This window comes from Tursiops truncatus, chromosome 5, assembly GCF_011762595.2.
Source record: "Tursiops truncatus isolate mTurTru1 chromosome 5, mTurTru1.mat.Y, whole genome shotgun sequence".
Classification (NCBI taxonomy): domain Eukaryota; kingdom Metazoa; phylum Chordata; class Mammalia; order Artiodactyla; family Delphinidae; genus Tursiops; species Tursiops truncatus.
The window spans coordinates 49,553,539-49,578,791 of record NC_047038.1 but is presented as its reverse complement, the minus strand read 5'-3'; the positions used below and the strand labels follow the sequence as shown (position 1 = coordinate 49,578,791).

The 25,253-nt window shown below is 37.2% G+C and overlaps 1 long non-coding RNA gene across 1 annotated transcript; it reads right to left on the bottom strand.

Moving 5' to 3' along the window:
• Positions 1-16,605: 16,605 nt before the first annotated feature.
• On the bottom strand, positions 16,606-24,765 carry LOC141278682 (uncharacterized). Its single transcript, XR_012331721.1, has 4 exons — positions 24,663-24,765; positions 22,661-22,764; positions 22,083-22,163; positions 16,606-16,666 (listed from the first exon to the last, which is right to left on the bottom strand). It is a non-coding gene; the product is annotated as an uncharacterized lncRNA (long non-coding RNA).
• Between the last annotated feature and the right edge of the window lie 488 nt (positions 24,766-25,253).

The following is a 25,253-nucleotide window of genomic DNA, read 5'->3' as shown; positions in this document are numbered from 1 at the left end:
TTGTCCTCTCTCCCCATGGAGTCGGAATGCATTGCCCTTCTGGCACACTGACATTTGACAATACTCAGAATATTGCCAACCAAGGGAGCTCAGGCAAACTTTGATGTTCACATAGTCATGATTAACTAAATCATTGCCTATGTGGCTCACTCTCTAGTCTCTCTCCTCTCTCCAGAGGTCCGGCTGGTATCACATGGCTTCCCCAACCCGGTAATCACGTGGTTGGTCTTTTTGGCATGACCAGCCCCCATCCTGAGTTAGCATAAACTACCAGGACCTACCATGACTAACAAAGCCACTCCTATCACTCAGAGGATTGCAAGGATTTAGAGTCTACCTCCTAGGAACTGAGGACAAAGGCTAGCCAAATTCTTTATTACACGGTAGGCCACCGAATCTTTCAGGTGGTTTGTTATGCAGCATAGTTGTAGCAATAGCTGACTGATACCAAAAGTCCATTACAAACAAACAAACAAAACACTAAATACCATACTGGTTCAACTTTTTAATGAAAAAATCAATGGGGATAAGGATCAGATGAAGAGATAACCACACATCTGGGTCTCACATTCAAGCAGATATATAATCTCAACCACTTTAATATATACTGAGCTCTCATTCTGGATTTTAAAAATATGGCTTTGTAGTTCATGATCTATTATATTTTTCTGTCTCCCTTACTTTGATGTAAGTCATGAGAGTTTTTAGGGCTGAAGATGAAATTTTTTTGTTACTTTATTTATTTTTATTTTTTTAGCTGGGCTGCACAGCTTGCAGAATCTTAGTTCTCCGACCAGGGAACCAACTGGTGCCCCCCTACGGTGGAAGCACAGACTCTTAACCACTGGACCACCAGGGAATTCCAGAAATTTGTGACTCTTTATGAAGACTTTTTTCCCCAAGAGATAGTTACCATTGTTCTCCTTGACTTTAAGTGTTGAAGAGGGAGTAATTCATTCATACCAAAATCAAGTGGGGTAGCCAATTACCTAGCTAGTACTAACAACCAAGAGTCTGGCATTTGCTTTATATGGAGATTTTTAAGGTTCTCCCTAAAAGTGTCTTTAGTGATTCTTCTTTCCTTCATGTATTTAAAAACATAGTTAAACCTCATTTCATTTTAATTTTTATAGGGGTAGCATAATGATAAGAAAAGAATAACTAGCCTATCCTCAGGGAATCTACTTCAGAAACTCTGTTCTTCATTTGCTGTGTGACATTGATCAAGTCACTCCTTTTCACTAGACCTCAAATTCTTCATCTATAAAATAAAAAGATAAAACAGCAGATCTCTGAGTTCCTATTCATCCTGGAGAACTCTATTTCTCTATGTCTTACCAGGGTAACCTTGGAGGAATCATTTAACATCTTCCAGCCTGACTCTCTTCATACCTCCTCTGAAGTACACTCCCTCACCTCAATTAATAGCAAAATCCATGCTTAGAGTCCATTCTTGACTCCTACATCTCAAACCCCACATTCAACCTGTCAGGAAATCGTGTGGGTGCCAACTTCAACATATACTCAGAATCCAATCACTTCTTACCATTGTTACAACCTGGTCTTCAAAACCCAGTGTGTACTTTATTCTTAGAGCACATCTTAATTTGGACTAGCCATACTTCAAGTGTTCAATAGCCACATGTGGTTAGTAGCTACTGTATTATGCAGCAGAAGTCTAGCATAAAAGCGTATTCTTCTGCCTAACCAATGTCCCCACAGACATTGTTCCAAACAGAGCTGCTTGCCTTAAACAAGCTTTCATGCTCTAGGGGGTTACAACTGTCACCACCAAGCCCCCAGTTTTACAGCCACCACTACCACCAGCTTCTTCTCACTTTGCACCTCTGTTCGTGGGACTGATCTGCTAATATCCATCTCAATTCTTGCAAGAATGCTCATGACTAATAATATCTGATACATTCCTTTATTTATTCAACAACCTTTTATGGAGCTTCTGCTATCCGCCAAAGTGGGTAACTTGTGGAGAAGAGAAAAACTACTGTTTTCATTATTCTTCCCAGACAACTGCTTCTATAAAGAGGATCGCTGGAAATAGACTGCTGTTACCCTAAGGGATAAATTTATCTCTGATGGTAAGATTCAAGTTGAGTTAGGGGTCAGGGAAAGAAAGAAAAATGATAATTTAAGGCCTAGGTGGATTTTTTTCTTGCTCCTTATATCGTAAATATTGTTGCTTTCTCTGCTTATGCATTACAGGAGTTAAGACAAATATTCCTTTTTCCCCCCATTCATTTGTTTATTAGTTTAGTGATCTATTGATCACAATGGACCAAGCACTAACTTAGTGCTGTAGGAATGCAATTATATGTTCTCCATCCTCAACAAACAAAGAAGTTAGAATGCTTTCTCTTGATGACTTTCCAAGGTACTATCTAATCATCCTAAAGGGCAGGAGCAACAAGAATCTTTGGATATGTTAGATGCATACTCACTTGTACCATGCATGCCTTATGTGGGCATTTTATTGCAACTTCTTTTCTAAACTCTTAAAGCAAATCAAGTTGTCAAAATCATAAAAGCCATTCTATCAAGTGTTGAAGAGTAAAAGTAATCTAGAAACATTTTTCCCTTCCATAGGATTTTGGAATCACTGAGTGGTAAAGATCATCTAGCCCCACCCTTTACTCCATAGAAAATACATGTGGGCAAAAGGATGAGTAGCTTTTATAAGACCATATAATTAAAAGTGATGGTGCTAGGACTGGGATTTTTTTTAATGCTTGATTTTCATTGTCTTTAGTTCTTTGTATAAAGAAAAGCCTGGGAAGTTTGTCTTGTTCTCCAACTCCTTCTCCTCTGAGAATTACACAGTATTAAGGGGATGCTGGATTCCTCTCCTAAGAGTGGTGGTTACATGTAAGCAAACAAGAAGCCCTCCAAAGATGTACTGAGACGCACCCTTCCCACAAGCATAAAAGAGCTTGAGAGGTCAAGAGAAAGGCTGTCAGGTTGAGCCACTGGAGGGCACCAAATTATCTCTTTTAACTGGAACTATCCACTTGTGGAGAGGAGAAAAACTACTGGTTTGTGTGGGTGTGAAGACAGAAGAATGGGAATTCCCACAATGCTGATTTTAATTCCACAAGGATAAAACTAAAAAATACTAAACACAGGCCAGGTATTCACAGGTAGGTATTATTTCCTGGGATCAGGGGTCCTCCTGGTTTATGCCAGACTTTCAGCGGTCCAAGACCCAAGGGACTGATACTCTGTATTTTCACAAAGTGATTCTTTGGAGAAGACCAAGAAAGGTCCGTGCAGAGATTTTACTGAACCAGAATGATTTTTCACCTTTATTTTAAACTGTTCAGCCAGAGTCACTCGCCAATAGCCTCAGCAAAATATAAGATGAATGTCCATCTGTTCAGAAACCTACAGAATCATCTGTTTTCATGGAGATAGGACTCGTCAGCATGTCATCCTATTTCTTATAATTCAGCCTGTTCGTCCTCCAACTGATTTAGGTAGTATTTCAGTTGGTGACCCTCAAAGCCCATTAATGAGTTTGATATTCCTTTTTTGCTCTGCTGGTTCTTCATTTGTCTGAGAGGCAGCAAGAAGCAATGAAATCTTACCTGGCATCTCTGTTCTATAGCAAGGGGAGATAATTTGAGACTCCAGAGCAATACCACAGGCTCACTTTGGAAAGCAAGGATGCTTCAGTAATATGTGCACAATTCAGAGAGTTACAAATCTTCAATGAAGTTACTAAAGGCCTTTGTTTCTGATGATCGTCATGGAGAGAATAAAAAGAGCTCTGGTTTAGCCTACAGAATAAGAAGTGAATAAAGACCTGCCTGGGTACCTCAACTAGTGATTGAGAACATGGTGTTCCATTTCTCAGTGTGAAGCAATTTGTAGAGCTCTGGAAGATGCTATGTAAAATAAATTTATCTAGTACCAGGGTATAATTTGTCCTTTCACACTAATGCTTTCCAAACAATACAGCTAAACTCAGAAACATCCCAGGAAATCTCAGGAATACAGCTGATTGCTTTTGTATCACACCATTAAAAGCCAAGAACTGGACTACCCAGGCTCAGCCACTGTTCTACTATTAGACAAGTAATGGAGAAGGCACTGGTTCAGGTTAGAACTGCAATTCTAATGAATTCTACCTCTTAACTAAAGTAGATTATGTATAGTATTCTATAAGAAGATGCTTCTTATTTCACTCATGGAGGTTAACCCCCAAAATAGTAACAATTAGAAACTGTTAATTTCTGTATCATTGGCAAAGAACTTTTCCCCTATATATCCTACTTAATCCTTTCAATAACCTATGAGGTTATTATTATTTCATATTAAAAATGTAGACAAAAAGTAAAACAAAACTAAGGCAAAGAATGGATGAACAATTTGTGTTAGGCAATGCAGTAAGCGGTCAAGTCAGGGTTCAAATTCTCCTTTTTCAGGCAAATATATCCAGAGATTACTGGAATTGTAAATGAGTATTAGTCTTCTACAATGTTCTCAGTTCAAAAGGTGTAATTTTGTTGATTCCTGTACACATTTACTAAGTAAATGCAGTAATGTTTCTGCCTCCTTGTTTCGCATAGAAAGCTCTTTATGTATCTGTGATATGATTTGCTCTGTGAATATTTATTTTAGCCACTGCATTATAAGCTCCTTGCAGGTTGGGACCATGCCTCATTCATCTTTACAACCCTCTTTCCTCACAGCCTAGCACAGTGTCTATCCATATAATAGATCTTCAAATATTTATTGAATTAGTTGCTATAGTAAAGTTTGTAATGGTCTGAGGCATCTTGCCAAATGATGCCTGCTTGAATTTCTTCCAAGACCCAAAGTGAGATATTTAATTGTGTTATACTCTGTTTGGAACAAAAAGAATTTTAAAACCAATATAAGAACTATAATTATGAAGAACTATGGAGACCCTTAACAGTGACCCCACCTTCTGCATTCTAGACTTAAGTAACTGAAAACATTTAAGAAGTGGAGAGCTGGAGACCATTTTGTAGCAGCAAGCAAAATGCAGCAATATTGCAGGATATATTCTTACAGTTTTGTCTAGTAACAGCCCATGGCCCTATCCATCTACTGTCTGGCAAAACAGATTGCACTGACCTGAAGGATCCATCAGTGTTTATCTGGAGACTGCTGCAGGAGAAGGCTTGTGTGTCCTCTGTAGGCTAGCAAGTAGAATTATTCTTCTCTTTGCTTCACAGACATTCTTGGACAAAGGCTGATGACAAACTTGAACATGTTCACAGAGAGCAGAGTGAGAATGTACATGCACTTGTGGGGTATAGAAGGGAAGAGGGAAGACAAACCATCATATGAAAAAGAGATGAAAAATTGGGAATGAGTACCCTGGAGGCAAGAAAATTTAAAGTAGATATTTAAAGAATTTTTTTTGCATGGAATATACACAATGTACAATCACCTGCCATAACTATTACTGATGATGGCTTGGACTGAAAAATAGCAGGAGGTAGCACATCACATACAAAGATACACTTGTTATTTGTTCTTATTCTACCTAACACCTTCTCTCTGATGAAAAGTGTACTTTCCCTTCAAGATTCATTTCAGGTAACATCTTCTCCATGAAAGATCCCTGATTCCCCAACAATATTATCTCCATGGTAGTTTACCTCATTCAGCATGTGCCACACTCTTTTATAGCTTTTTGTCTACTTTATCACCTTCACTAGATTGTGAGCTTGGAGTAGGATGCAATAAATATGGTTATTTTATCTTTGTATGCCTGGTACTTAGTAGAGTGTTTAGCATGTACTAAATGCTCAGTGAGAATTAAAGGGAAAAAGAGAAGGAGAAAGAGGAAAGAAAGAAAATAGAAGAGGTTTATTAGGAAAGGAACTATAATGCAACACAGAATTGAGCTATAACAGTCATGTCCCTGAATTGTTAGGGGTATAGAGTGAGAATATAATAGTGCTGCCTAGGGAATGGCATGGTACTGTCAAAGGGCCAGCATCATAAACTAAATAATTCCACCATAATTTTTAATTGCCCCCATTTTAATGCTGCTAAGCTCAGAGAAAATAGTATTCCTACCAAAAGACTCCAACTGCCCCTGGAGAAACTGGTCTCAGTGCACTCTGTTTAAAGAGGCAGAGAGCTGCAGCATCTGGCAGACTTAAATAAAAAAGTCTAGAAGCTTCAGAGATTAGTACCAAGAGAACTGAAATGAGAAACGGTGCCCCGTGGCAGAAGGCACAAGGCAAAGATGGCTTAGAATGCCCACAAAAGGATGTAGACCAGATAAGGACAGAAGAGAGATGATATTCTTGCTTACACTGGGTAAACAGTGTCACCAGTCTGTTAGTCAAGAAGAGTTAGACACTGACATGAGAACACTTGGAAACACCCTGTACGGCTCATTGTGTGTGTATGGAATAAACTGCATACAATTCCCTACCATAGGGATGGTTCAGTCATTCTCAATAAAGCTTTTTCTTTATGAAATCTCAAGTTAACATGCTTATCTAAATATTATTATCTATAGATATAAATAGATATATACCTGGAAAGGATGAGCTCTACCTGAAGATGGAAATCAAGATTTGGATGCTCACTATATGTAACACAGGTAAGTAATTACCCTTTAAGAAATTTCTAATCGGGCTATCTTCTGTGTGGGCGTGTAATACATCCAAGAAGACCTTCAATAGTACTGTATTCCCAGTTGTGCTTTTGTATTCCTATTGATGGCCCATGGTATTAACATTGATATACAGATTCTACTCTATCACATGACCAGGTCTTATAGCAACACGAGGCTTGAGTCTCCCAGATCTAGGACTGGCTGGGCACAATTTTCAGCTGTGTCTGGGGACCAACGCTTTAGATCCCAGTCCATTCTTGTGACCTCACTGTGACTCATTGCTCACCAGCATATCCCACCGTGAGTTTGTAACATCCATGAGGATGAATGCAACAGGCTTTTCAAGGAAGACTTCTATATGTGGGGGGATGGGGTGTCACTCCCCACCCCCATCAGTTAAAAAAATGTCTGTATGAGAAAGTTTTGAAACTTATAAATAAAAGTTTTTATTTCACTTGTTGAGTTCCAAAAGCACCCCAAACACAAATTTCTATAGCTTCACCATACTCTAAGGAAGGAGGAAATGAATATCATTGCCTAGGTTTTTTGCTTCATGAAATGGCAGCTCAGAGAGTAGAAGTGCATTGTGTAAGGTGCACAGCAGGTCAATTGCAGAAGGTATAGAGAGCTGATGTTTCTAATCTAACCTGCTAGCAATTTAGTTCTTAAGCCATTGCAGCATTCTTCTACGTAAAATTACACAGCTCTCAAAGATGCTGCCTAATAACTTGCATAGATGTTTTTACATGAATTGGAGGAGTATATCTTTGAAATGATATCTGCAGTCATGGTTATATGGTTTTATAAAGCACTATGCCCTGTACTGCAGTCGTAGTCATTAAATCATTTTTAAAATACCAGCTTACTTTGACGACAATCCCCATGTTAGAAGTTTTCAATGGAAACAGCCCAGTCATTTCAGTGTGAAAAGCCTGGCATTCTAAAGCCAGAGAGCTGAAGGAGCTTTTGTGTTTTTAGCTAGGTCAGTTCTTTATAATTTTTATGAACCTGAGACAGTTGTGAGACCACATTAAGAACTCAATGTTAAAAGCTTGCTGAAGGAATATTAATAGTGATTTGAATGAGGTGGGAGGATGTGAATGTCCCAAAACCTGATTCAGCCCTTAGAGAACCCTGTGCAAGTGTCCAACTGCACTGGATCTAGAGTCAAGAGTCCACATGACTTGGTCAAATGTAGCTGCACAGCTGCCAGCTACTTTTTATTTAAGTTTTGGAGCAAGATATTAGGAATAGAAATCAATCCTGCTCTTTGATCACTGTCCAGAAAGCTGTATTAGTTTCCTAGGGCTGCAGTCACAAAGAAAAAAAAAAAGCTATGTGACTTTAAACAACAGAAATTTATTATCCCACATTTCTAAAGGCTGGAATTCCAAAATCAAAAAAGTCTAGAATTCTAGTGGATCCTTGGCATTCCTTGGCATTTCTTGGCTTGTAGATACATCACTCCAGTCACTCAGCCATCTTCTCCCTGTGTGTCTTCACATCATCTTCCCTCTGTGCATGTCCACATTTCCCCTTTTTATAAGGACACCCCTTTTTATAATCCATATATTGGATTAGGGTCCATCCTAAGAACCTCATTTTAACTTGATTACCTCTGTAAAGAACTTACTTCCAAAAAAAATCACATTTTGAGGTACTAGGGGTTAAGACTTCAACATATCTTGTTTGAGGGACACAATTCAATCCACAATAGAAGCCTGGAAAAAAATCAAATCTCCAAAAATATGATGGCTCTGATTCACATTCATAAGCAATGAAAAATCTAAGCTTATGTTTTCTTAAATGATCAATGATCTGAATTAGAATTCCAATGTAAATAACTAATTTTGGAAAATCAAGCCTATAAAGAAAGAATATTCTGTGTAATTCTAAACTCATCCCTCTTCTCTGTTCCCATAGTCACTCTCATGATATTTGTCATTTTGTGGCTGTATCTTAACACAAATATGACTGTTCCACTGGGCTGTGGCAGCTTAAGGCAGAAGCTGCTTTATTTTTCTTTGAATCTCCAGTGCCTAGTAGAATTCCTGGAACATACTGATCACTTGAGAATTTTTTTGTCGCATGAAGGAATGAATTGATAAAAAGTAGGGACAATATAGAGTACACGAAATAAAAACTTTGGAACTCAATACCCTTGGCTCCAGTCCATAGGCTGTTAAGAATGAGTTATGTGACCTTGGGCAAGTCTTTTCATCTGTATCTGATTTCTTTATTTGTACAATGGCAGTGTTTAACTATGACCTCTAAGGTCCCTGTGGGCTCCCACATAGAGGATTCTAAGGGACACCTGAAATAGATGGTGGTGAATAGCAGACCTTGCCACAGCATTTTTATGCACACTTGCAACTGACTAATGCAAGCAGGGAAATTCAATGAAACACTAAGGACTCTCACTAGTTCCTTACAACCACCCTTCAGCCTCACTTACGTGTCCCCTTTGACTTGGGTTCAGATCACTCATCTCCTTAGAAAGATCTCTTTGTGCACATCCTTCCTTTGCTCTTTGCCCAGAAATCCCATGACATATTTCTGATGCCCTTTAAATTCTGCCAAAAGTGCACAGAACTCTCTGTAAGTTATGGGTCATGACCCTCATTGTTCCTTTCAAATAGAACAGAACATCCACTTGCATTTTTGTCGACGTCCTGACTGTGCTCTCTCTCCCTTCCAAAATAGATCATGATTCAACAGTTTAGTATGTCAGTCAGTTCTGATGTTTTAGGCAAGCGTTATAAATATATCTGTGATGATAGAAGGATTTTCTAAAAAAAAAAAAACATTTCTATGTTCAACCTTAGTCCAACAGGTTCTATATTAGCTTCTTACTGTTTAGTATTTTCTCTCTCATTCTGATTCCCATTGTGTGTTGGAAAATAACCTGTTCTAGACTAGAGATGGAAGGTGGGAAAGAAAACAAATATTTTTTTTCCAGAATTGCTTGTAACACGGGAATAAAAGTCAACACTAAACATTCTCCCAATGCCTCAGTTTCCCATTGGCCAAATAAATTCAATGCTATTAGCCCCCTACCTCAAAGACTTGCTGGAAGGATTGATTAGGTAATTACCAAACTCTTTGATCTTGTCCAATATACATCAAGCAGTCAACTAATGATTTAGAAGTCTATCTCCTAGTCTTTCACAGCCCTGGACTGGGACGTTTACAGCCAAAAATCTATATTCATTGTGGTGTCAATCATTTTAATCAAAACTAAACTAAGAGTAGCTTTAAAAGCCTAAGTTATAACAGTATCTCTATAGAAAGAGGATGTAATTAATTGGTCATGAAAAGAGATTCCTCTTTGGACCCTGGAGCCCTGAGACTAAAAGACATTAAAGCATCCTTTCAAAATCAGGGAGTTTACTACAGTGATTCAAAAAAATATGGAAGGTTTTAAAAATTGACTTAGATAAAACAAAAACATAGTGACACATTCTGATTTGGGGCATCAGAAAAAGGGACATTGATATCCCTTTTCTCTTAGAGAATATCTCATGGCAGGTTTTAGCTAAAATTATTATTTAGAAGACTTATGAGTACTCCCTTTTCCTTTATGGATAGGAGGTCTGTATGTATAAGAAATGAAGTGGCAATTCTGGGTTTATTTTCTGCAAAAAAGCCTCCAGTTGACTCCTTTAGGTTTATGCCACAAGGAACATCACGTTTTAGCTTTGAGCAACAGAGCAGTGGAGGAAATGAAGGAATAGGACTCAGTACCATTTGGCTAGGTCCAAGATATAACCAAGATGCTTTACCTCCTTAATTTTAGTTTATTTATGTATAAATGGAAACCATGTTACCTGCTCTGCTACTTCAAGCTTTTCTAACGCAATTTTCATAGCCCCATGCTCTTCCTTTGTATTTTTGTTTATGTGTCCCTCTCCCAACTTTTGCACATGATTTTTAGAATCTGGATACATGAGAGGGCTCCTTGTGTAGCCATGTTTGTTTCTGTAGCTACCTGAGGTCCTATTTGCATAATTACATTTTAAAGCTTGCTGTCATTACTTCTTGAGCCATCTCTTTTTAGAAGTTCTGCTCAAAGGAGAATATCTCATCTTCGCCTGAGTCTATATTAACTGGTTCATTGTAGGTCTTCTGTAACTCTGCTGAATGAATTGTGAATGAAAACTGACTTCCTAAAGTACTCAACTATCCCCCAAATTTCATTCCTTGGCTGTTAAAGCCCCTAGAAGTTTATTACATTCACTCTCTACCGAGGTCCCTATCTCTTTTGCTTCACAAGAATGAAGTTCAGGGCAGAGGTTTTCTGGTTAGCTTATTCAATCTTAAAATCAATGAAACTGGAGGCAAGGGATTTGAAAGTTTATTAGATGATCTCTTTTTCCAAGAATTATATGCCCAGGTATTGAAATATATCCTTCATTACTCAACCCTTTAGATCAGTGCTTCCTATACTCACCCAATCATTAAAATTACCTAGAAAGATTGTTCAAAATAGAAAAGCAGGTTCTTTCCCAAACATACTGAATCTGAATCTCCAAAAAGTAAAACTTAGACATCTGCATTTTTAAAAGTTTCCCCAAGTGTTTCTGGTACGTAGCCAGGTTTGGGAACCACTGTCTTCGAAAGTTGCTCTTTGAACTGAATGGAAAGCCCTTCTACATTTTTTAATATGTAAAATATAGTGTCTTTCTCTTGAGGTGGGCAAGGCAGATAGATTCTCCAAAATATTTTTCTTTGCCTTAATCTATGCCTTTTAAAAAAAAAAAGTCAGATAACGGGGGTTGGATTAATTATCTAGGACTATTGTAACAAGTACCACAAACTGACTGACTTAAAAACAGAAATGTATTCTCTCAGAGTCTTTTTTCTTCTTTATTGGGGTAAAATTGCTTTCCAATGTTGTGCTAGTTTCTGCGGTACAATGAAGTAAATCAGCAATATGTATAACTATACCCCTCCCTCTTGGACCTCCCTCCCACCCCACCATCCCGCCCTTCTAGGTCATCACAGAGCACCGAGCTGAGCTCCCTGTGCTATACAGCAGATTCCCACTAGCTATCTATTTTACACATGGTAGTGTATTTATGTCAAACTTCATCTCCCAATTCGTCCCACCCTCCCCTTCCCCGTGTCCACACATCCGTTCTCTACATCTACCTCTGTATTCCTGCCCTACAAATAAGTTCATCTGTACCATTTTTCTAGATTCCACATATAAATCAAGGTGTCAGCAGGGCCATATTCCCTCTGAAGTTTCTACGGAGGGATCTGTCCCAGACCTCAATCCTCGCTTCTGATATTTCCTTGGCTTTTGGCTGCATAACTCCAATTTTTGCTTGGCATTCTACCTGTGCATGCATGTCTGTCTAGATAGTAAAAGATACAAAAGGTGAGAGTGGAGGAAGATGCTTCATATGCTTGTATGTACCTTGCTATATTTTTAGCTGCCAGAGTAAAAACAGGCAATAGATTCCTGGCCATACAGTAGAGAGAGGACAGGATGCTACTCTCAGGAAATCAAAGGTCATGGGGAGAAGAAAATTTCTGTAGACAAGACATAACAGGAGGAACATCAAGAGACATGCTGACTGATGCATGAGAAATTTACAATATGATTGACAGGAAATTATAGCTTGAGTTAAAGTGACAAGTCATTAAATGAATATCAGAGAAAAATAAACCAAAAATGATATTCCTCAGAGACAAATAACCCAGTAGACACTATCAAGAAACTGCTAACAAATGTGCACGTGGGAGAGAAAAAGAGCTTCAAAGCAACATTTGTGATGACACACAGTGACAAATGAAGAAGGACTACTTTAACTAGAGAAAGAGACGGCAACACATTCCAGGGTGTTAGTATAGGGGAGCACAATAAAACCTGCCTAGAAAACAATGCAAAAGCACATGGACCAACATGTGAGGGTTCAACCTGCAGAAACACTGGAATATTCAATCAACTGGGTTTGATCTAATCACCTTGAAAAAATTAACAAAGTATTCTAACTTAAATTACTGACCTTACACAATTTAAACACCACCAAAGACCTGCTAATCAACTAGACCCTACGTTTCTTTCTTGTAGCAAATGAACTGAAAAAGTAGTATGAACAGTTAATCCTATATAATTGATGAAAATCAGAGCAGATTCTATGTCTGAGAATTAAAACTATGCATTAAACTGTACTGTCCTGAACTATTGGTTTATCTTATCCTTTTTGGAATGCATACAAAAACATTTTACTAATCCAGAACTCAAATTCTGGCGATGCTACCTTTGTGAAACGCAGCTGAGAACTAAAAAGTAAACACAGAAGTCCTTTGAAGAGTCAAAAGAAGTATCCCAAATCTATTTCATTAAGGCTCATGTAGTTTCCTCTTAGGGAGATGCTCTGCTCCTCCTTCTGACACTGTTTGGGCAGGCTCTGCATATAGCTCCAGTATACATGATTATCTGGTTTCCCAACTAGTGTTAGCTGAAGAGCAAGTGATTGAAAGGATACAGTATATCAGTTCATGGTGACACATTGATAGCTGCAGCAAGTGATAGCTGACAGCAAATGAGAAATCATAGAAATGATAAAAATGAAACTCAAGAAAAAAAAGCACAACAATGATCTGAAGTTGTTTAACAAAGGGAAACAGTTCTATCTATCTCAATTATTCCAACAGCATCACTGAATTATAGCATGGTATCATGACAAATGATTCTAGTGATGACCCTAAGCCATCAACAAAAAAATAAATTTGGTTCAAGATACATCATTTAAGGTGGCAGAAAAAAGCGCAATAAAATTTTCGATCATCCAGGTGATTACTTTTTTAAAGTTTTAGTGCTTACAGTAATGAATCCTTATTATTCAAAAACTTCAACTCTTAAAAATAACTCACTCTTTGCATTATTCATGAAATATCATTATATTTCTGTGGTCCTGACCTGTCTCCTAACATTTAGATCCAGATTTTAAAAAGTTTGGGAACATCTCTGTTTAAGTATCCCAATGATTTTTCTTATTACATGTCTGAACTCATATTATGACATTCAACCTCAAAACTTATCCTTGCATCAGTTGTGTGCCACTAGCCATGCAGGAATATGAGTCAGAAATTTCGAGACCCTCTCCCTGATTATATCAATACCATCTGCCTCTCACTTACATGCAGTCAACCCAATTTTTCCATCTTGACCTAAAACCTATTTTGTATCTATATTTCTATTTACACCTTAGTACTTTTGCCTGAGCTTGCACCATTTCCAGCACCTCTCATAGTCATCCTATGTTAGAGTCACACCAGATCATTTTCCATTTGCCATTCTATCTTATTCTCTCATGTCTTTCCTCCTGCCTGGTCAGAATGAGTCAAGTGCCCTCTTGCTTAGGTAACTCGTTTTACATGTGTGTGTTTGTCAGCTTTTTTTCTTTTTCTTTTCTTTTCTTTTTTTTTTTTTTTGCAAGACAAAAAAAAAGATATTTGAGACTAGGCATCATTTCTTAGGCACTTAGTGACTATCTCTTGAAATATTTACTGAGTAGCTAATACAAGCCGGGCAGTCTGCTAGCACTGGAGTTAGTTTCTTCCATTCAAGAGCACTGTGAATAGGCAAGTTCCCTGAGTCTCAGTTTCATCACCTGCTAAATGAGGGAAGTAACAGTAATCTCATAGCATTTTCTGAAGAATTAATTGAGATAATGGAAGTAAAGTGAAGTATCTGACATACATGGTAAGAGGTCACTACACATTTATATTTTAAAGTTCCATTAGAAAGAGTAAAGGATACTCATGTATATGATAGGACCCTAGATTTCTAAAATGTACAATATACAGAGTTAAATCACATTTATAAAATGCCCAATTATTGTAGTGCTCCCATATCTATTATCTTTTTTTAATGAACACAGTGTGTGAGCAATTAGTCAAGTTTAAAATACCTCACTTTATACATATATTTATAGAATACAGTCTTTTCATTGGATCATCTCATTTGTTCCTCATACAGCCTTCTGACAGGCATCCTTATTGTCTTTGCTGTGATAAAGAAGTTGAGTCTTGCTGCGGTTCTAGAATTTGCCCAGGTTTACATTAGGAAGATGGACAGATACAAAAGCAGACATAGTTTTTGGACTTAGTCTAGTATCTTTCCACTGATGCTTCTCCCCTGCCCAACTGCTCATCCATCAAAACATACTTTTGTCAAACATGAAAATCTTCATGCAGAGGAATGTGAATGTTTAGTGAAGAGAAACTGCTTTTACCTTTCTTGAGCTATGGACAAGTTGGCCATTCCATCTACAACAGGAAACTGTATCAATGGTGGTGCTGGTAAAAATCAGATGATCCATTCAAAGGGTTAATTGGAGAAGGTTCAATGAAGTCATTATTTACTGAGAGGAAAAGAAAGTCAAGGTAACTAGCAAGAGATGGTGGAGCACCCAGGGACTAGCAATAGTAGGAAGCTGTTATCAACCGAGACCTGAAAGGGCAGAGGAGGGAAAAATGTTACTGGTACTCAAAAAATGTTGTAGCAAGAGAAAAGGAACCTCCACATAGGATATGTAACCTCCTCCACATAGGATATGTAAAAAACATGGCCCAACAGGGGAAAGTAGAGACAGAAATATTGGTAGCTCTCCCCAAGCTGTTCCTGCATTTTCTTGCCAGTGACTTCCATTAGCAGAAGCCAATTAGAAGTAGAGAAAAGTGGAGCCCAAATTATGCCATTCTTGAGGTCAGATTTTTGGGGCAGAGTACAGGGATGAGAAGGGCAAAAAAAAAAAGACTCTGGAGGGAAAATGGAGAATGATCAGCACAGAAACTCGTCTACATGATGAAGAAAGGAAGCATGTCACTTTCCTATTAATTCTTAGGATTCTTGTGGTAATAGGATAGGGGTTATGTTATTCAGTGGCCTCTGATTAAAATTAACTATGTCAAGTGACTCTTGGCTTAACAAGGCCACATTTAAAACCATGGACCTCAGAACCTGCCCAAGCAGTTTCCTCCACTCAACAGCACTGTGAATAGGCAAGTTACTTAATTTCTCTGAGCCTCAGTTTCATCATTTGTTAAATGAGGGAAATAATAGTATCCATCTCATAGCAAGCTCTGAAGAATTAAATGAGACAATGGAGGTAAAGTGAAGCATCTGACACACGTGGTAAGAGTTCAATAGACATTTATGACTTTAAAGTCATGTGAGAAAGAGTAAAGTATACCCAAGGAGCACCATTCCCCAAAGAAAATCTGTATTAGGTAGAGAAGGCATGTGGAAAACCCCAAGAATTTAAGTTATGATAACCTTATTTTTGTAAATACTTTATCCACCCGTTCAGGAGCTTTTAACCATTTCTGTGCCATGCCTTTGTCAAGCTGATGAAATCTGTGGAAAATAACTTTCTCGGAATAAACTTTTGAAATGCATAAATAAAATTTATAGGATTATAAGTGAAAATAATTATGGAAATATCTGCATATTTTATATTAACCAATCATAGAAATAATTAGAGAAAAAAATTATGATATAGTAATGTGTGTTCTTTTTTAGTAATACATTATGAAATAAAATCTCATGGTAAATCAAATAACCAACATAATTTTAAAATACAGTTGATCTTTGAACAGTGCAGGTTTTAACTGTTCAGGTTCACTTATACACAGATATTTTTCAATAGTAAATACTACAGTACCACACCATCCACGGTTGGTTGAATCCTTGGATATAGAGGAAGCATAGATGCAGAGGATTGACTATAAATTATACTCAGATTAACGCCCTGTGTTGTTCAAAGGTCAACTATGGTAACAAAGGTAACATTTCTAGATCTCAACAATAACTGTAATGTGATAATAAAATATTTGTGATTTCTAATGATGATAAAAATCACAGACAATGCTAATATTGCTGGAATTAGCTGCTTTACATTTGCAACTTGGAGAATTAATGATTAGCTAGTAAGAGATTTTTAGGGCAAAGATAGATTTATTTTTCCTACCCAAGTTCACAGATCACATTGGTTTCCATCCACAGTGTTCAGAGTCCATGGAACTCCTGACCTAGATAGTAACACAATGGCTGGTAAGTAGTATACATTTAATAAATATTCACTAAACTGAAATAAACATGACAAAAGAACCATACCTACAGACACAAAGTATTAGATAGAATTTCTTGCAGATAGTGAATGACTCTGAATAAGCCGGTAAGATTGGAGTCACTAAGGTAGGATTTCATTAGATCCCACCTGTAACCCCACCTGTAGGTCCCACTAAGCATAGACATGAAATATGTCATATGTGGAAAAGAACCAGGTCTTTGAATTATCCTGTAATCAAAAAAAGGTTTTATAGAAACACATGAAGAAAAACTGTGGAGTATGTTAAGGAATAGACATTTTAAAATTCATGATAAAGGAAAAAGTAAACCAAGAATAGTAACAGTTTCATACATAAAACTTCTTTTCTGAGGAGGAAAAAATTCTCCTAAGTCAGTAAGTGACCCCAATCAACATGGCAACCAGTCTATGAGAACATACTCATTCTCTCCGAGAAGCAAAGCAGCAGGACTTGAAAAATAACAGGACATTCCTTCTATCTATTGAATCACTGTGAAAAAAAATGCTAAGAAGAGTGTGATGAAATGGGAATTTTTCATACTTTACTTATAAGAAGGTAACTTGGAGCAACCATCTGGAGAATGATTCAATAACAAGCATCAAAACCTTACAAGCTATTTAAGAGCTTTATGTACATTATTTCATGTAATATTTAAAACAATATAGTGAAGCAGATATGAGTATCCCCATTTTATAAATGTAAACCCAAAGGATCTGTGAGTTAAGAAATTTGTCCAAGCCACAGGGCTAGAGAGAACCAGAAACAGAATTCCAGTCCAAGTCTCTCTAGCACCAAGCCCACGCTTTGTCTGCCACATCACACCACCTCACTTTTGGTTAAGTAATTAGATCTTTGCTAATTTGACCTAACACAATAACTTAAATACAAAAAAATTACATGCACCAAGACAGTTACTGCAACATTATGAGTAATATTAAAGACAAGCTCAACAATAGAGGAAATGTTAAGGGAATTATCATGAATTACATTTCTAATTAGTCTGCAGCTATTTGAAATTCTATTGCAAAGTGCTGATAATCACATGGAGAAGTATCTATGGTATTTAAGGAGGAAATGAGAGTAGAAAATAGTATGATCAAAACCAAAAAAAGTTTAAAAAATAATTATACATAGAAAAAAATCTTAAAATGTTAAACGTAACACCCGTTTACCCTAAATGGTAAGCTTTGAGTAATTTGTTTCTCTTTTCTTTCTACCTTACTGGATTTCTATATTTTTTATAAAGGACATTCACAACTTCTGTGATGGAGGAACTATAAATTTAATTTTGAAAGCTAAAAGTAGAATCATATTGCAATATATAAATGTATCAAACCAAAACCTTGTACACTTCAAACTTACACAATATTATATGCCAATCATATCTCAACACAAAAATAATTTTTAAAAAGCCAAAAGTAGGAGTTAAATTAGTTAACTAATATATTTAAATTGTTTAAGTGCTTAAATATCACTATACTAAGTCATAATATTGTCCCATCGATCCTAACACCCTATTTCTTTTTCTTAATTTAATTTTATTTATTTTTTTATACAGTTCTTATTAGTTATCTATTTTATACATATTAGTGTATATATGTCAATCCCAATCTCCCAATTCATCCCACCACCACCACCTGCCTCCCCACTTTCCCCCCTTGGTGTCCATATGTTTGTTCTCTACATCTGTCTCTATTTCTGACTTGCAAACCAGTTCTAACAGTGACTTTTTAATGTGTTGTAGGAAGCATAGTCACGTATTTTGATATGGCCCTCAAGAGACCAGAAATAATGGCCACCATGGCAGCAAAATAGCATTGAAAATTCTCAATTTCTCCCTGGACTCTGCAACTTATTAATTAGTTTTGTGATTTGGGGCAAAGTCCTGAAACGCTCTGATCCTTATCTGCAAAAGATTGCTATCATCAAATTATTATTAAGATGGTTACGAAGAGCATATTGGATATTGTATGTACTGTTCTACATGACATCAAGCCACAGGTGACAGAGTGGAAGTCATCATCTCATACAGATATTTACCTCACTGCATTTAATTGCACTATATCCACCTCTTTCTAAAAATAATAATAATAGCCAGCTGTCAGAAGCGATAAATATAATACAATTATATAAGAATAAAGTTTAGGATGGAAAGATGGTCAAAGGAGAAAAGCCAACCATTCCAATCAGAAGATCAATACAATTTCTGTGACTAAGCATAAAGTCTGGCTCTAAGTTTTCCAGCAGCCAAAGCAAAGCTAGTTACACAACTTTAATCATCAGATAGAAGGAAACAGGCTAGTTTCTCAAGAGATATTAAGGTTTTACCAGAAACAAACTTGGAAGTGTTTTTTCCTATGTGGAGTATTATGCAGAAGAATTAAATGATATAATGGTAAAACTCACAAATAATTTTTCACATCAAATAGAGAAGTAGATTCCACATGACTAGTTTTTATAGTGACTTCTGTGAACAGCCAAGAATATAACATAAATCCATAACTCAGTGAAGGCAATTCCATAAGGACTCAAGTGGTATCAGCCAACACTATGGATGTTCAGTTCTCTTTTCTCCCTTTCTTTCATTTTTCCCTCCTTCCCTCCCTTTTCTCTTTAAACTCATTTGGAGACAGCCACTAAAAGTAGCTAACAATGTGGACTCTTGGATCAGATTACTTGGTTTAAATTCTTATCCTCATGTATACTAGTGATTGACCCTGTGCAAATTATTAAATCACTCTGTATTCTCTTCTGTAAAATGGAGTTAATCATGATACCTTCCTGCATGGGATTTGTATGAAGGTTAAATTAGAGAATGCATGCAAAGTAGTTAAAATAGTGCCTAACACAGAGTAGGTAGCCCATAAAGGTTAGCTTTAATAATAATAATAAGCAGATGAAGAAGAAGAAGAATTATTTAAAGAATATTAATAATTATTTATTTATGAATCATCTTTGAATGCCTATTATGCATAAGTTAACATATTAGATATTGACTGCTCAAAAATAAGCTTTTCCCTGACCTCAAGAAACTCATATATAATGTTAGAGACAGACATCTATAGAGATAATTCTAAAACAAGTTAATATTGTAGTTGATTATAAAAGAAGCACCAAACCTAGTTTGGTAGAGAAGAGAGGGAATCAAGGAAAGCTTCCTGGAGGAGGTTATATCTGAGGCAAATCTAGTAAGAGTAAACACTTGCATAATGCTTTACCCTATACCACTCACTGTTCCACATACTTGCATATTTAAACTCATTTAATCCTCTCAACAATCCTGTAGTGTGCTTTTATCACTGTTTACAAATAGGGAAGCTGAGACATGGGGAAATTAAATAACTTGCCCGCTCCGGACACGCGCAGGCTCGGCGGCCATGGCTCATGGGCCCAGCCGCTCCGCGGCATGTGGGATCCTCCCAGACCGGGGCACAAACTCATGTCCCCTGCATCGGCAGGCAGACTCTCAACCACTGTGCCACCAGGGAAGTCCTGAGTGTTTTCTTAATCACTCTAATTGCATCTTTGGTGTCTTAAACCCAAAAGGACTTGTGGCAGTTACCCATGCAGAATGAGGCATACCCTGCAGACAGAAAGGGACAGCATGGTATGGGAAAAGAAGATGATTATTTCTCAGCAGTAGATAATGTCAGGGCTGTAGCAACAGGAGGTAATGAAGGTGGAGGTGCAGGGAATGGGAATTTGTGAAGATGCTTGCACGCCACACTAAAAGATTTGCACTTTATCCTGCTGGACCTGAAAATGATGATATGTGAACTTGAAACATGCCACTTGAGCAAGAATTTTGCTCCATGTGACATTGAGCAAGTTACTAAATATCTTGAAGTTTCAATTTTATTAGGGGGAAATGGAACAAATAAGTTACATTACAAGGCAAGCAATGGTGTATGCATATATGTAAAGTGCATGGTAACTTGTAGACATTCAACAAATGACCTTTATTCTTGCAAAACACATAGTGAGCAGCCTGAATGGAGAAATAGAGGACACATATGTGCCCAAGGTTCCACTGATGCCAATGAAGTACAGAGGACCTACATCCTATATAGACTTGGGGCCTATCCTGAAGGGGTGCTGTAGTCTGAATGTTTGTGTCCCCTTCATGTATTGAAATCCTAACCACCAAAGTTGATGGTATTTGTAGGTGGAGACTTTAAGAGGCCAGTTAGGTCTTAAGGGTGGGGCCCTCATGAATGGGATTAGTGCCCCTTAAATCATGTAAGGCTACAGGAAGTGTGCAATCCAGCAGAGAACCCTAACCTGACCATGCTGGCCACCCTGATTTTAAACTTCCAGCTTCTAGAACTGTGAGAAAGAAATTTCTGTTGTTTATAAGCTACTCATTCTGTGATATTTTGTTATAGCAGCCCAAATGGACTAAGACAGCAGGTGAAAATCTCATGAAACTAAAAAGTACCCTTGAAATTCCTTTAGGAAGTTGTTGACATATCATCTCTCAGCAAGTGCAACATTCAAGCATTGCAATATATTAGTGTTGCTTCTATTGATGAAGGGTTTTTTTTTTTTATCTCTGTCTTGTCTGTGTGTCATCTCTCTTTCTTTGTGTCTATCCTTGCCGAATGAGAATAGCTGACTTCACATAAATTAAATGAACATATAATTCAAGTGCTTCTTAGAAAGGCCAAAGGGGGGAAATATGATTTGCCCATTAAGTGTAAAAAAATCCCTGAAGTAGACGATCTATCATTAATTGAGTCAAAATAAAGCCTTCATACACATACTTTACATTTTTAAGTGAATTATTCCAAAAATTACTTTATTTTCTGTCTTATAAATCCTGAGACCCATCCATTATACAGAGAGAAAAACAGACTGAGAAAAGGAATGAAAAAAAGCACAGTTAATAGTTTCAGAATTAAAAACAGTCATCTTGCTAAGAAACTAAGGGCTTTATGGCTCCCCCTTCCCTCAACAGTGCTTCTTCACACTGTCTCACTGGAAAGAAACCTTGGTACAGAAACATGGGGCATCTCACCAAAAACCACCAGGGAGTATTGACAGGTATGTGTTACAGAGTCTCCAGAGCTAATAAAGCAGGGAAGAAAAAAGAGAAAGAAACATGGATATACAGGGACTCAATAGACTAAGATTTACCCCAGAACAAAAGCCTTCATCGGGAAGAAATAAAAGGACTAAATTTAAGAGCCAAAGTCACCAAACAGCTAGGAACCACCACCACACTGTTTCTTATAATGAAACTGGACTGAAGAAAACAATGGAGATCAGATACTGAGAATAGAGGTGAAGAGGTGCCACTTTTAAAAGCTTAGTTCAGGAAGAAACAGTTTAGAAGTGCTCCTTATATAATACTTACAGTGGGAAAGATTGCTGAAAAGTAGAGAGTTTGGGATATGCTTAAATGTACACCAGGATTACTAAGCATAGAAAGTCGTCCCTAGAAAAAGAAAAAGAGTAATTATACATATTGATTAACCACCTTTTGCTGTGATACTGTCCTTAGAGTGAGCTCAGTGTCACCCTCTGTTGGCCCAGTTGTCATGCTGCTGGCAAGTAGCAGAAATGGGTTTAAAGCCAAGTATAAATCCTACAAATATTTCTTCCGTATAATACCAAAAAAAAAAGCAAATGATGTCAGAGGAAATAAGCTTATGTAAGAATCTTGGGGGTAAAATGTGTCCAGAAAGGAAGAAATATGAAATAAATAAAACCTCTTACATGAAAACAGAGCAAGATTAGAATACCACAGGGGGAAAAAGACATCTATACCATAGGGAACTTTTTCCTTTCCTGATTATTTAAAATTCAAGTAGTGTTTTGCAGGCCCAAAAATTTTATCCTGCGTCCTGGTACCCTAAGACTAATCCATTTCCGTTAGCTTTAATGATCAACATAACATGCCAGAACTTACAAAAAGATTTAGCTCTCACTCACTTCACATGTTGGTGGCTGTGGGTCAGCGACTGTGTCTCTACGGCATGTGTATTCTGATTCCATTCTCCAGGTGAACAAGCAGCCTCTTGCCAGGATATATATTCCTTGTGGTGAAGGGAAAAGAGCAAGAGAGTTGGAGGAAACTCGAGAAACCTCTAAAGGCCTCTGCTGGCAAGTAGCCTAAATCAAGCTGGCTCGTGTTGCTTGACCAAAACACATGCAGCTCAATATCAAAAAAACAAACAATCCAATCCAAAAATGGGTGGAAGATCCAAACAGACATTTCTCCAAAGAAGACATACAGATGGCTAAAAAGCACATGAAAAGATGCTCAACATCGTTAACTATTAGAGAAATGCAAATCAAAACTGCAGTGAGGTATCACTTCACAACGGTCAGAATGGCCATCATCAAAAAATGCACAAACTGTAAATGCTGGAGAGGGTGTGGAGAAAAGGGAGCCCTATGTAAATAGGTACAGCCACTATGGAGAACAGTATGGAGGTTCCTTAAGAAACTAAAAATAGAGCTACCATATGAGCCAGCAATCCCACTCCTGGGCATATATCCAGAGAAAACCATAATTCAAAAACATACATGCACCCCAGTGTTCACTGCAGCACTATTTACAATAGTCAGGACACGGAAAATACCTAAATGTCCATCAACAGAGGAATGGATAAAGAAGATATGGTACATATATACAATGGAATATTACTCAGCCATAAAAAGGGATGAAATAATGCAGCAACATGGATGCACCTAGAGATTGTCATACTGAGTGAAGTAATTCAGACAGAGAAAGACAAACATCATATGACATAGCTTATTGAAAACAAACTTATGGTTACCAGGGGGTAAGGGATGGGGAGTGATAAACTGGGAGATTGGGATTGACATATACACACTACTATGTATAAAATAGGTAACTAATTAAAACCTACTGTATAGCACAGGGAACTCTTCTCAGTACTCTGTAATGGCCTATATGGGAAAAGAATCTAAGAAAGAGTGGATATATTCATATGCATAACTGATTCACTTTGCTGTACATCTGAAACTAACACATTTTAAATCAACTATATGCCAATAAAATTTTTTTAAAAAACCCACACCATACGGCCACTCCCAACATCTGTGGGGAAATCTGTGCACTTTCCCACATAAAGGGCAATGGCTGAGGATGAGGATGTATAATCATCTTACAGGGAAAGGAGAAACAAATCGTCAGGAGTAACAGTACAATCTGTTTCAGTCTACTTATACAAGGAATATAGGCTTCCTTCCAGCAAACAAATTCACTTAACCTCTATTCATGGAATACACTCTTAAGGTCTCATGCAGTCACAGCACTGGATCTCTTGGTCTGTAAAATGCATAAATGTGGCTTCACTTAATTCACAGTCCTGTGAACTGAAAACAAATAAACAAACAAACAAAAAACAGGTCGTTCACCATCTATCTGATGCTTATTTGCCAAAAAGAGACAACGAATGCAAAGATCACTCTCCTTCAGAAAGGAGAAAACCTTGAAGAACACAGCAGTGCTGGTCCAAAGCAGTTCTGAAGTCTGGGAGAGTCTTCCTGTTTCATTATCTACCTCGGCCATATATGAATAAAAATTTGCATTTAACCCTATCTTAGTCCAGTAGGGAAGTGTGTACTGAAAGGCAATTTTATATTTTGAACAGTAATAATCTGTTTAAAGCCTGCATTCAGGCTGTCTGCAGCTTTGATAATTCAATTTTCTGAAATACCTTGCTAGTGTCTGTTTTGTTTACTTGTTTGTTTGACTCTAATCATCTTCATACACCAATAACCACATCTCAGTTCTGTTCCAGATTTTCCTCTCTCCTAAGAGAGCTAATCAAATGTTCATGGGACCACACTCTTAGTCCCTTTTTCCTTGAGTCATTTTGTGCCTGGAAAGGACTGACTTACTTAACCCTTAACTCATTCAAAACTTTTAATAGAATTATGACAGCCATATTAAGGAACTCACCATTGTTGTACCAAATGTTAAAGCTGCTTTATCTCATTTGTAGGCATCATTTTAAAGTAAATCTAGCACGTTATCATGGCACATGGGAGTTGTGCAACTTGACATATTGACTGTAGCTTGGTGAAATATAGCAGCATTTAGAAAATTCTGCGAAGAAAAATGCAATGGTGATATATCTATATATCATATAAATGTACATATATCATATATATATAATTTATATTTATATTATACATACATTAGAATGCGATATGCCGCAATCCACGATGAAAGCACAGTGCTGGGAGTTTTTTTAAAATGGTGTTTATAAAATTACGTGAGTAGTATTGGCTGAGTAATTTTCTTAAAAACAGAAGTCCTGGGGCTTGAGTGCTCTCCCTAATAATTTACCAATCCATCATTGAGCATAAGAATATATGTGTTAATTCACAAGCATGTTTTGCAAATTATCTTTATAGACAAGAATACATAAGATGTAGAACTTCCTTTTTATTGAAGGGTGAAAAATTTAAAGAGGTAAGATTTGGGAAATAAATGAAATCAAGGAATCCAGTCAACAGAAACCTAGAGAGCTTTTATGGATTAATATTA